Source organism: Pyrus communis, chromosome 9, assembly GCF_963583255.1.
Source record: "Pyrus communis chromosome 9, drPyrComm1.1, whole genome shotgun sequence".
NCBI lineage: Eukaryota > Viridiplantae > Streptophyta > Magnoliopsida > Rosales > Rosaceae > Pyrus > Pyrus communis.
In genome coordinates this window covers 15150370-15164677 of record NC_084811.1, presented here as the reverse complement: position 1 = coordinate 15164677, position 14308 = coordinate 15150370, and positions in this window count along the sequence as shown.

Below are 14308 nucleotides of genomic sequence, written 5' to 3'. Positions count from 1 at the left end.
TTTGCATCAAAACACTTTGGTTACCCCCCACACTTAAATCAAACATTGTCCTCAATGTTTCAAGCATAGACTCACACAAATAACAAACAAACAAACAAAACAACATCTAACAACCTAACATGGCAGAAACAAAATCAACAACAAAGAGAAGAGTTTAGGAACGCAAATCTGGAATTGGAGTGCTTTCTCGGTCTTCCTTTGTTGAATGCATGGGTTGCCTCCCAAGTAGCGCTTGCTTTAACATCGTATAGCCGGACGAAGACCTCATTCACTCCTTACTAGGGCCCACGGCTTCCAAGGGTATGTCATCCACGGCATGCTCCACAAAGGTGCCATAATAGGGCTTCAAACGATGCCCGTTCACCTTGAATTCGTGTCCCGTTTTCAAGCTTTGGATTTGGACTACACTATGAACAAAAACATTAGTAATAACAAATGGTCCAATCCACTTAGAACGTAACTTACCGGGAAACAAACGTAAACGGGAATTGAACAATAGCACTTTTTGCCCAATTGAGAATGATTTCCCATGGATCATGTTGTCATGGAAAGCTTTGGTCTTTTGCTTGTAAATGCTTGCATTATCGTACGCCTCGTGCCTTATCTCATCAAGCTCATTTAATTGCAATCTCCTTTGACTTCCCGCTCCATCGAGGTTCATGTTAAACTTCTTGATGGGCCAAAGTGCTTTGTGCTCCAATTCAACGGGAAGATGGCACGCCTTGCCATAGACAAGTCGAAAGGGGGACATCCCAATGGGGGTTTTGTACGCCGTACGATACGCCCAAAGTGCATCATCTAACCGTAAGCTCCAATCCTTCCTTGTTGGCCCAACGGTCTTCTCAAGTATTTGCTTGATCTCTCGGTTGGAAACCTCGGCTTGGCCATTCGTTTGAGGATGGTAAGGTGTAGAAACGTTATGGGTGACATGGTATTTCCTCAATAACACTTCAATGGTCCGATTGCAAAAGTGTGACCTTTCATCACTAATGATCACTCGTGGCATTCCAAACCTTGCAAAAATGTTAGTTCTAATAAAATCTGCAACCACTTTAGAATCATTAGTCCGGGTGGCCTTGGCTTCCACCCATTTTGACACATAATCAACCGCAAGCAAAATATACATGAAACCATACGATGAAGGGAAGGGACCCATAAAATCAATACCCCAAACATCAAAAATTTCAACATTTAGGATAGAAACCTGCGGCATTTGGTCCTTTGCACTAATACCACCCATTCTTTGGCATTTATCACATGTTAAGCAAAACGTTCTAGCATCCTTAAAAATACTAGGCCAATAAAATCCACATTGTAACACTTTGAGGGCCGTGCGTTGTGTGCCAAAGTGCCCTCCACATGCATATGTGTGACAAAAACTCAAAATTGAATGACATTCAGAATCGTACACACAACGACGTATAATCTAATCGGGGCAAAATTTCCATAAGTACGGATCATCCCACACATAAAACCGTGCATCATGCCTAAGTTTATCACGTTGGTGCCTAGTGAACTCACTTGGAATACGTTTTGACACCAAAAAATTAACAATATCGGCATACCAAGGTGCACTAACCTTAATGGACAGCAATTGTTCATCGGGGAATGTCTCGGCAATGGGTAGGGCCTCTTCATTGTGCACCATTCGGCTTAGGTGGTCAGCCAACACGTTTTCACTTCCCTTCTTGTCCCGAATCTCTATGTCGAACTCTTGAAGTAGCAACATCCATCGAATTAGCCGTGGCTTGGCCTCCTTTTTAGTGAGCAAGTACTTTAGAGCTGCATGATCAGTGAAAACAATTACTTTAGTACCAATTAGATATGATCGAAATTTATCTAAAGCAAAGATAACGGCAAAAAGTTCTTTTTCCGTAGTGGAGTAGTTCAATTGTGCATCGTTCAATGTCCGTGAGGCGTAGTAGATGACGTGCAGCCTCTTGTCCTTTCTTTGTCCTAAAACTGCTCCTAAAGCATAGTCGGACGCATCACACATGAGCTGGAAAGGTAGACTCCAATCTGGTGGAACAATGATGGGTGCCGTGGTCAACAACTCCTTAAGTTGGTTGAATGATGCCGTGTGATAGGAGCATATTCATGCGACTTAAATGGCTTGTTCTCGTGCATTTACGTTATGTTTCTTTAGTTATTTAAGTACTTTAAGCTATTTTCGTGTGTTTGTAGGTCCAAAGGGCTAAAGGAGCAAAAAAGATGCATTTTGGAGACTTTTGGAGCACTTTTGGGCTAAGGATGGATAGCTTATGCTTGGAGCCAAAGTGTTGGACGAAATTGAAGACCTAATTGAAGACCAAAGTGTTGGAACCTTGTTCTCTTTAGTTTTAGGACATTTAAACCTTTCCTAATCCCAATCATGCCATGCATAACACACATCCATTCTAACACATTATCATTGCACATGCATTTCCTTCATTAGTTAACCCACATGCTCCCATGACTTATCATCACCACATATCATATCACTTATCACTTATCACTTATCATCACTACTTATCACTTATAATAACCACATATCATATACTTATCATCACCACTTATCACTTATCATAACCACATATCATATCATCATCACTTATCACTTATCATCATCACTTATCACTTAACATGCACCCATCACCTAACACAACACCTTTAATTCACATGCATACCTATTCTTTAAATCAGCCACATGCATTCATATTCACCATCATTGCACATGCATTTCCACCCACATGCACCCATAATCATTCAACAACAACCCATGCCGTGGCCTACCTTCCATTTCCAGCTTTTCCTTTGCATTCCCCCTTTAATCAACACATGCATCCCCTCACCAAGAAATCATTCATTCTACATGCTGATAGGAGCATATTCATGCGACTTAAATAGCTTGTTCTCGTGCATTTACGTTATGTTTCTTTAGTTATTTTAGTACTTTAAGCTATTTTCGTGTGTTTGTAGGTCCAAAGGGCTAAAGGAGCAAAAAGATGCATTTTGGAAACTTTTGGAGCACTTTTGGGCTAAGGACGGATAGCTTATGCTTGAAGCCAAAGTGTTGGACGAAATTGAAGACCTAATTGAAGACCAAAGTGTTGGAACCTTGTTCCCTTTAGTTTTAGGACATTTAAACCTTTCCTTTATCCTTAGCCGTGCATAACATTCCAACATTCCACACTCCCACTTATCACACACCACATATCACTTATCACTTATCATCACCACATATCATATCACTTAATCACTTATCACTTATCATCACCACTTAACCACTTATCATATCATAACCACATATCATATCACTTATCACTTATCACTTAACACAACATCCACCCACTTCACCTACAACATCCACCTACTTCACCTACAACATCCACCTACTTCACCTACAACATCCACCTACTTCACCTACAACATCCACCTACTTCACCTACAAATGACATAGCCATATGTTCCCTCCACTACTCCTATAAATACCCTTGCATTCATTCATTCATGGACATCTCATTTCATACACAACACACCATTTTTCCATTTCCCTTGTAATCCAAACACCATTTTTCCATTTCCCTATTAATCCAAACACCACTCCCCAAACCATTCACACCATCAAACTATCCTTAGACCTTGTGCTACAACAACGAGGAAGAGAAGAGTGCCTAAACGTTCATACAATTCAAGTTTGAGTTGTTGGAATGTTTAGGTGTTTCTTTGATTTCAATGTTTAAATTCAATTCTCTTTGTTTGTACGTATGAGGAATGGAAGAGAAGAGTGCCTAAACGTTCATACAATTCAAGTTTGAGTTGTTGGAATGTTTAGGTATTTCTTTGATTTCAAAGTTATAATAAACTAAACCCCCTTTAGCTAGGGGGTGATTCGAAATATATGTTTATGCTTGCATTTTGATTTGATTACTTCTAATTGCATTTCATAAGTTGTTGATTCAATTTGTTTAACCGTTTGATTAATAACTTATTTATGTATGTTTATTAAGAATGCGCGCTTAATTTTCATGCATGAATATGACGCTAGAATATAAGTGATTTTCACCTAATCGTTATGAACTTATATTCACAAGTAGTGGAGGTTGCTTATAAACAATCGCGTTAAATGAATTATTGGCACGAGTTTCATGCTCATCATAGTAACGAATGCCTCGTCAACACTTATAGTTTTCATAATGCTTAATGATCTTTGATTGTATCTTTATTGTGCTGTTCACGTAAAGGACTTTTGGAGAATGTTGTGAATTGCGTTGCGCTAAATCATCCAATTCATTAACTTAAGGAAAACTTGACGGTTAATTTAAGCGGACCTAATTAACCCGGGGTGATGAGTTTCATAATTTATTGAAATGTAATTGGAAATCTTTTTATTATGCAAGTGTAACATATGTGGAGATGACCCCCTTAGCTATTCTATCATCCATTCATTCCATTTCATCAATTTCATATTTACATTCTGTTTTAATTTGTTCATTTAATTTAATTTCGTATAAACTTAAATCCCCCTTTACTTTAATGTCAATTTAGTTAGAAATCATTTTAGTTTGTGTTTTTAAAAGCATTTTGAGTTTTTGGTTTGTTTTAGAGTTTTAAAGTTTAGTTTTACATTCTTTGAGTCTAATTTAGTGTTTTATATTGCGTTTTTACGTTTTTGAGTCAGTTTCCAAGAGATTAACAATCCCTCCTAATCCCCGGTCCAGAACGATCCCTACTTACACTTATACTACAAATTGACAAAAAGAGGGTTTAATTTGTGTGCGTATAAATCTCGCATCAAATTTTGGCGCCGTTGCCGGGGATTAGAAAATTTGCTAATCCCTTGGATTATTTGTTTCTGTATTGTCTTTTAGATTTAGTTTTTTTTATTTGTGTTTTGTTTGTTAAGAACAACATGGCACTTGATAACGCTTCTCTTTTGTCACAGCTCATGGAAAGGTCCCAAATGCAAAGAGTTGATATATCTAATCTTCAATCAAGGAATAACGTGTTTTCCAATACTTACAATTCGGATTGGAGTGATCACTCAAACTCTATGTGGTGGGAACCTCAAAATGCTCAACAAGGAGGATATTGGCAGCCACCACAACCTCATATTCAATATGCCCAGCCAAATTTAAGTTCATCAATAGATTATAATCAAAAGCTTAACAAATTAATTTGTTTGGTGCAGGGCTCACAAAATCAAGACAATGAGGCTCGACAAGAAGACAAAAGGTTGGATCACTTGGAAAAGCAAATTGGGCAGATAGCGGAGTTCGTAGGACAATTTTGCGACCAAGGCAAACTCCCTAGTCCAACCATTGTAAATCCGAATGGAGGATTTGAAGCACCTTTGCCGGAAGCACTTATTGCTCCTACGCCATCTAATTCAAGTAAGGTTGTTCCAATTAGTTCTAACCCCATTCCACCTAATATCCCTATTCCTTGCAGGTTCATGAATTCCAAGGAAGAAGAAAGTGAAAAAGACATCTTGGAAGACCTTCCAAAGGTGCAAAGTAGGGAATTTCATGAATTCATCAAAGGGGATATACTTGAGACAACAATGCCCAAAGAAGTTGAATTTGATGACATTGGACAAGTCATAACCATCACATGCAATCTGGCCAAGTCCAATATCCCTGAAACTTTCAAAGGAGTGGTGTTTGTCATTGAGTTCTTGTCAGACAAAACAAGTAAGTCATTTTTTTCAAATTCCATTACATTTTATACTAACTTGTTGTTTTTTATGAATCAGGCACCTACATTAGAATTCAAACCAATGCCGGTTCACTTCAAGTATCACCTTCCATTCAAGGACCAATTCCATGCCGTTTGATTTTATTTATGTTAAAAAAAAAAAAAAAAAAAAAAAAAAAAAAAGAAAAAAAAAAAGAAAGATACTAAACATGGAGAAAGGTGGAGCTTCACAAAGGTTGTTTGCGTGAAGCCCCACTACGAGGCGCAGAAGCGGAAGGCATAGAAGCGGGAGGCATAGAAGCGGGAGGCATCGGAGCGGAAGCCATCGGAGCGGGAGGCATCGGAGCTAGAGCATTCCAGGCCTCAATACTTGGCCAAGCGCTGGATGACCCAGGAAAAAGGTGCCTCTGGAGATAAGACGCAAGCCTTTGACGGTCACTGTGAATTCGACCCTCAGATTCTTGCAGCTCATCAAGCTTCCTCTTCATCCCCGACGAATAGTTATTTGCAAGCACATGCAAACTTCTATTCTCGTACTTAAGCTGCTGGATCTCTTGCTTAAGTCTTTCCACCTCTGCCATCAACGATTCCACTTGGCGGGACCGAGCAAGCAGGCGTTGGCCCATGTTGGACACAGAACTCGCACACTGAACACTAAGTGCGAGGGACTCTTGAACGGCCAACTCATCGGACCGTCCTGACAGCAGCCTACTATCTTTTGGAGTGAGGAGGTTTTTAGCTACTATTGTAGCTGTTGTGGCGTCCTGCATCACAGAGTCTTCACCTGAAAGAGGACCGTTAGAAGATAAAAAAGAAGGGCGCCATACATTACCTTGACGGGGCGTAACCGGATCGCTGCTGAGACTCAAATCTAAGCTGAGGTTCGATGAGTTTGCCATTTTTTTTTCAAAAGTGTTCAAAGAGAAGGGGTGGATGGAGTTAAAATTTCACAAAGGGCCGGAGTCGAGTTTCAGGAATGGGAAATCTTCAGAGTGTGTGTGTTGGGGTGATTGATAGCTCTATAAAAAGCCAAGACGACGCGTCCACCGATTCAAAGAGCCGGATTTTCCGGCGTAATTTAGACGACACTCCCTCGGCTTTTCAGAAAACGCGTTCAAACTTTGTCAAAAGATTTCTGACAAAGCTGAAAACACGTGGAGGCCATCATCGCATCTACACATCTTTAGCCGACAAGCGCAAAGTTCGGCGACGCTTTCTCTGCTTTTCAGAAGACGCGTGCATCTTTGTCAAAAGGAGCCGCATCTGCACTACCACGTGTCGTTCAGAAAGCGAAGGGGCGTCGTTCAGAAATCGAAGGGGTGCCTGCTCAGAAATCGAAGAGGCGTATTCAAAGATCGAAGAGGCGCCACTATTTCAAAGAGCCGGATTTGCGGGATCAAAACGTTTGTCGACAAGGGTAAAAAGTACCACCACTTGATATTATCTCTATATATGTCGACCTTCGTCTTTTATGGCAGGGCAAACCTGAAGAAAATGCCCAACTCTCCCTCACCTCTGAGGGTGCACTCCCAGCAAAGCCTTTCAAAATACTCAATTCTTTCTTCTTCCCCAAAGATGATACCAGATGCCTGGAGTACATATGACCTAGGAGGAAACGACGGATTGAAGCATGTGCTGATTCATTCACCGCTTCTTCAAAGCAAAGGTATCTCATATCATCAAGGTCAAAAGCAAAAGTATCTCATATCATGCTCTTTCCCTGTCTTTTTCTTTGTCCTTGTTCTTACTTGCATGGCAAAGTAAAAGAAGCAATCAGCCGGCACTTGGAGTCAGTCTTCCGATCTGGAGCCAACTGCCTGGAATCTATTCCTGATTGCTTACCTAGCGTTGCTCTCGAGTAGTCATCTTCAACGGTTGTTACACTTCCAGAGAAGGGACCACTCCTGCAAAGATTGAACAAAGAAACAGATAACAGGAGGAAGCTCAGACCTTCGGGGGAAACCAAAAGAACCATCCTGCTGCCCAGATCAAGAGTAGCACAAAGGAAAATCAATGATGGGCGGAAACCAGTTCAAGAGTAAGCCTGTGGAGTCACTATGATCAAAGCCTCAATGCAATTACCAAGGAGAAGATGGAATTTACACTCCATAACCAGATTTGCGTCCCTAAACTCTTCTCTTTGTTAATTACATTCTGCCATGTTTAGTATGTTTAAATTGCTTTTTGTGTGTTTACTTATGTTTTGTGTGAATCTATGCTTAAAACATTGAGGACAATGTTTGATTTAAGTGTGGGGGGGGGGGGGGGGTAACTAATGTTGTTAATTTAAATTCGTGGGATTTTATCACCCATAACTTCAAATGTTGTTCCTTGCTGTTTTAAGGTGTTTTTAAGTTGTTTTAGAGTGTTTTAGTGTGTTTTGTTTTATAATTCGAAAATCCCATAAAAATTTGAAAAATTGTTTTGAAAAACCCAAAAAGAGTTGTTTTAAGAGTCGTTTTTGTGTGTTTGTGTCTTAGGGTACCTTCCAACACAATGATAAGGATTTGGTTTATAATTGCATGACGGTTAGAAAGAGTTATAAACATAGAGAAAAGTTTGATTTACTCTTGGTATATGCTTGGTTATGGTTATAATGTATGACTTCACATGCAATCATAAAAGAAAAAAAAATTCGTTTTTGTAACATGCTTGAAGGAAGGAACTCAAACAAACGCTACAACCCTGAGAGACTTGAGCCTATAACGTTCTTTGGAGAGTATAATCTGTGATTTCTTGTTTTCTAAAGTCGTTGCATGATCTCATTATTCTTTGCTTGGTTACTACTTAAAAGGCGTTTCATCATATAGTTCCAAATGCTAGAACTCATGCCCATTTCATTCAAAGCATGTTATTGATTTGCATAACACATATTCAAGAAGAAGTTGTGTAGTGACCACCACCATAGCCAAATAGCCTTACTTCCCATACTTCGTATATGTTGTAAGTTTTAACCCCGTTGAGCCTCGTTTTGCCTTTATTCCTTGTTTACCCACATCACCCCTTACCTAGCTTAGAGTAGGACTTTTCCTATACCCTTGTTCTTAAAGTTTAGTGAGCATGACTTAAATGAATTCCTTTTGAGTTACATTATGCAAGAAAATGAGTGTGGGGGAGTAAAAGTTTGTTCTTACGTTTATATGTATGTTTTGAGATTCAAAAGAAAAAGAAGAAGAAAAGAAAAAGAAAAAAAAAGGAGCGAAAATAAGTAAGAATGAACTCACGAGCGTTGATGGTCGAAGAAAGGGTCCAAAAAAGTTGAATATGGCCCTAAGTTTTGTGTGATTTTCCCTTGGGTGTTCAAAGTTGACTTCTGCGTTCTTAAGGGAATTCTAAGTGCCTAATTCAATACTTTGCTCACTATTGCTTTAAGAATGTTTGTTTATCCTTCACCTTTCATTGTTAGCCAATACCCTAGCCCCGTTACTACCCTTTGACTTCTATATTGAGTGTTATGCATTTCAATTGTGGAGTTTGAACTTGGTATGAGCTTATGGTGTCACTGGTTCTCGCGTCTAAGTAGTAGCATTCCATTCATGAGATCATATCTAAACATGCTTATTAACTCCAGAAAATGCTTTCCTTATTATAACATATGTGAGTGTTCGTTTTTATGATTACATCAATCTTCTCACATATAACTAGTTTAGGGTGTGTAGTCAGAAAATCTGTGTGAAAAACGAGAGCATATCTTGTAAGGAATTGAGCAAATTCTCTAAGGCATGTTACTACATTCAAAATATAGTTTTAAATGCTTAATTGTGAATTAGTATGTGGTGACTATGATTAAGAATGTACTTAAGTGTCAAGATGGCTAAAATCTGTGGGAATAATGATTTAAAACTTGTCTTGTGCATTGGAAATCCGTGAGACGATTGTTGGAAGGTGTAGGTTGTGTTTTGTTCGTTTTGTCTAGTTTCGTGTTCTTTTGTTTTGTTTTGCTCGAGGACTAGCAAAAGATAAGTGTGGGGGTATTTGATAGGAGCATATTCATGCGACTTAAATAGCTTGTTCTCGTGCATTTACGTTATGTTTCTTTAGTTATTTTAGTACTTTAAGCTATTTTCGTGTGTTTGTAGGTCCAAAGGGCTAAAGGAGCAAAAAGATGCATTTTGGAAACTTTTGGAGCACTTTTGGGCTAAGGACGGATAGCTTATGCTTGAAGCCAAAGTGTTGGACGAAATTGAAGACCTAATTGAAGACCAAAGTGTTGGAACCTTGTTCCCTTTAGTTTTAGGACATTTAAACCTTTCCTTTATCCTTAGCCGTGCATAACATTCCAACATTCCACACTCCCACTTATCACACACCACATATCACTTATCACTTATCATCACCACATATCATATCACTTAATCACTTATCACTTATCATCACCACTTAACCACTTATCATATCATAACCACATATCATATCACTTATCACTTATCACTTAACACAACATCCACCCACTTCACCTACAACATCCACCCACTTCACCTACAACATCCACCTACTTCACCTACAACATCCACTTCACCTACAACATCCACCTACTTCACCTACAACATCCACCTACTTCACCTACAACATCCACTTCACCTACAACATCCACCTACTTCACCTACAACATCCACCTACTTCACCTACAAATGACATAGCCATATGTTCCCTCCACTACTCCTATAAATACCCTTGCATTCATTCATTCATGGACATCTCATTTCATACACAACACACCATTTTTCCATTTCCCTTGTAATCCAAACACCATTTTTCCATTTCCCTATTAATCCAAACACCACTCCCCAAACCATTCACACCATCAAACTATCCTTAGACCTTGTGCTACAACAACGAGGAAGAGAAGAGTGCCTAAACGTTCATACAATTCAAGTTTGAGTTGTTGGAATGTTTAGGTGTTTCTTTGATTTCAATGTTTAAATTCAATTCTCTTTGTTTGTACGTATGAGGAATGGAAGAGAAGAGTGCCTAAACGTTCATACAATTCAAGTTTGAGTTGTTGGAATGTTTAGGTATTTCTTTGATTTCAAAGTTATAATAAACTAAACCCCCTTTAGCTAGGGGGTGATTCGAAATATATGTTTATGCTTGCATTTTGATTTGATTACTTCTAATTGCATTTCATAAGTTGTTGATTCAATTTGTTTAACCGTTTGATTGATAACTTATTTATGTATGTTTATTAAGAATGCGCGCTTAATTTTCATGCATGAATATGACGCTAGAATATAAGTGATTTTCACCTAATCGTTATGAACTTATATTCACAAGTAGTGGAGGTTGCTTATAAACAATCGCGTTAAATGAATTATTGGCACGAGTTTCATGCTCATCATAGTAACGAATGCCTCGTCAACACTTATAGTTTTCATAATGCTTAATGATCTTTGATTGTATCTTTATTGTGCTGTTCACGTAAAGGACTTTTGGAGAATGTTGTGAATTGCGTTGCGCTAAATCATCTAATTCATTAACTTAAGGAAAACTTGACGGTTAATTTAAGCGGACCTAATTAACCCGGGGTGATGAGTTTCATAATTTATTGAAATGTAATTGGAAATCTTTTTATTATGTAAGTGTAACATATGTGGAGATGACCCCCTTAGCTATTCTATCATCCATTCATTCCATTTCATCAATTTCATATTTACATTCTGTTTTAATTTGTTCATTTAATTTAATTTCGTATAAACTTAAATCCCCCTTTACTTTAATGTCAATTTAGTTAGAAATCATTTTAGTTTGTGTTTTTAAAAGCATTTTGAGTTTTTGGTTTGTTTTAGAGTTTTAAAGTTTAGTTTTACATTCTTTGAGTCTAATTTAGTGTTTTATATTGCGTTTTTACGTTTTTGAGTCAGTTTCCAAGAGATTAACAATCCCTCCTAATCCCCGGTCCAGAACGATCCCTACTTACACTTATACTACAAATTGACAAAAAGAGGGTTTAATTTGTGTGCGTATAAATCTCGCATCACATGCCACCAGAAATCACTCAATGCCGTGAGTTCCCATTGCATTTCCAGCTTTGCACATGCATTCACTCACCACAAACAAGTCACATGCATTCATCAACATATCTAGCTGTCATTCACATGCATTTCATTCATCATTTCCACCCCCACATGTCCCTTTAATCCACATGCATTTCCACCTAGCTTTCCACCTCACAACCACCAGAAATCAACCAAAACCGTGCATTCCCTTTCATTTTTGTCAAAGCACATGCACTCACACCCTTTAATCACATGCATAAATCAGCCACATGCATCTCCCATCACCATTTCAGATTTCCACCCACCTCCTAGCTGTCATGTTCCCTCTTATTTACCTATAAATAAGCATGCATTTCAGCCACAATAAACACACTCTCCATTTCAGAATGTAGTCCATAACACCACCCTTGCCGTGACTCTCCCTTACAATCCAAACACCATCCTTCCATTTCCACCACTCCTCTTCCATTCATCCACCACTCCCCAAACCATTCACACCATCAAACTATCCTTAGACCTTGTGCTACAACGAAGAGGAAGAGAAGAGTGCCTAAACGTTCATACAATTCAAGTTTGAGTTGTTGGAATGTTTAGGTGCTTCTTTGATTTCAATGTTTAAATTCAATACTCTTTGTTTTGTACGAATGAGGAATGGAAGAGAAGAGTGCCTAAACGTTCATACAATTCAAGTTTGAGTTGTTTGAATGTTTAGGTGTTTCTTTGATTCTCTTTATTTTGTACGTATGAGGTACTAAACCCCCCTTGGCTAGGGGGGGATTTGAAATAAATGTTTATGCTTGCATTTTGATTTGATTACTTCTAATTGTGTTTCATAAGTTGTTGATTCAATTTGTTTAACCGTTTGATTGATAACTTATTTATGTATGTTTATTAAGAATGCGCGCTTAATTTTCATGCATGAATATGACGCTAGAATATAAGTGAGTTTCACCTAATCGTTATGAACTTATATTCACAAGTAGTGCTGGTTGCTTATAAACAATCGCGTTAAATGAATTCTTGGCATGAGTTTCATGCTCATCATAGTAACGAATGCCTCGTCAACACTTATAGTTTTCATAATGCTTAATGATCTTTGATTGTATCTTTATTGTGCTGTTCACGTAAAGGACTTTTGGAGAATGTAGTGAATTGCGCTGCGCTAACCCATCCAATTCATTAACTTAAGGAAAACTTGACGGTTAATTTAAAAGGACCTAATTGACCCGGGGCGTTGAGAATTAATGATTTGTTGAAATGCAATTGGAAATCGTTTTATTATGCAAGTATAACATATGTGGAGATGAACCCCGTAGCTAACTTTCCATCCATTCAATTCCATCAATTTCATCTTTAACTTTTGGAGTTCTTTCTTCTTTTGTTTCTGTTTTCATGTTTAATTTAACTTGTTGTTCAATTTTATTAAACATGTGGAACTAATTTCTTTTTAGTTAGAGGCGAATTTGAAGCCATGTACATATGTTGGTTATGATTTGATTTACTCCAGTTATGAATTCATGAACTTTAGATGTGGTTTACTTTTCTGTTTTGATTAAGAACTTGTTTATGTATGTGGGTTGAGGGTCGACACTTAATTTGCATGCCTAAACTTGATGCTAGGATATAAGGGAATTTCACCTAATCGTTATGAACTTATATTCATGAGTAGTAAAGATCGCTAGTCACGATTGTGTTTAGTAAACCCTAGGCTGGATTAACATGCGTATTCCAGAGTTATGAATGCCTAGTCGATGTTTATGAATTCCGTTGAACTTAATGATCTTTGTTGAATGTCTCTATCATGCGTATTCCATGGTTAGGGACTTTGATTAGGAATAATTTGGTTGTAATGCGTATTCCATTCAATCCAATGAATCTAGGGAAATCTGAAAGTTAGTTTAAGCGAACCTAATTAACTTGGAGCATTGTCATTCATCGTTCGTTGAAGTCATAACTGGGAATCAAATTATATGCTTATGTTCATGTGTGGAGAAGGAACCCTCTAACTAGTTTTTCATCATTCTAGTTTATCAATTTCGTTTTTATAATCTGTTTTAATTAGAATCTGTGCATTTAGTTTAAATTCATCCAAAACCAATCCCCCATTTATTTTAAAGTGTTAGATTAGTTAGAAATACATTTAGTTTGTGTTTATAAGTGTTTTGATTCATTTTGTTTCCCAAATTCGTCCAAAGTACTCAAGGTGCTCAAAACTGCCCAAAAAGTGTTTTTAAGGCAGTTTCGAGTGCTTTGGGTATTGTTTGAGTCTTTTGGTTTGTTTTAGTGTTTTAAAGTTTAGTTTTGCAATATTTGAGTCTAGTATAGTATTTTATTTTGTGTTTTTACGTTTTTGAGTCAAATCCAAGTGATTAACAATCCCTCCTAATCCCCGGTCCAGAACGATCCCTACTTATACTTATACTACAATTTGACGAAAAATAGGGTTTAATTTGTGTGCGTATAAATCTCGCATCACCGTGCACTCCTTGGTGAATTCAAACGTCACGTCTTTTTGTAGGAGACGGCAAAGAGGTTGTGCAACCTTCGAGAAATCCTTGATAAACCTACGATAGAATCCTGCATGGCCAAGAAAAGAACGAACCTCTCTAACCGAAGTTGGAGAGGGTAAGTGACGT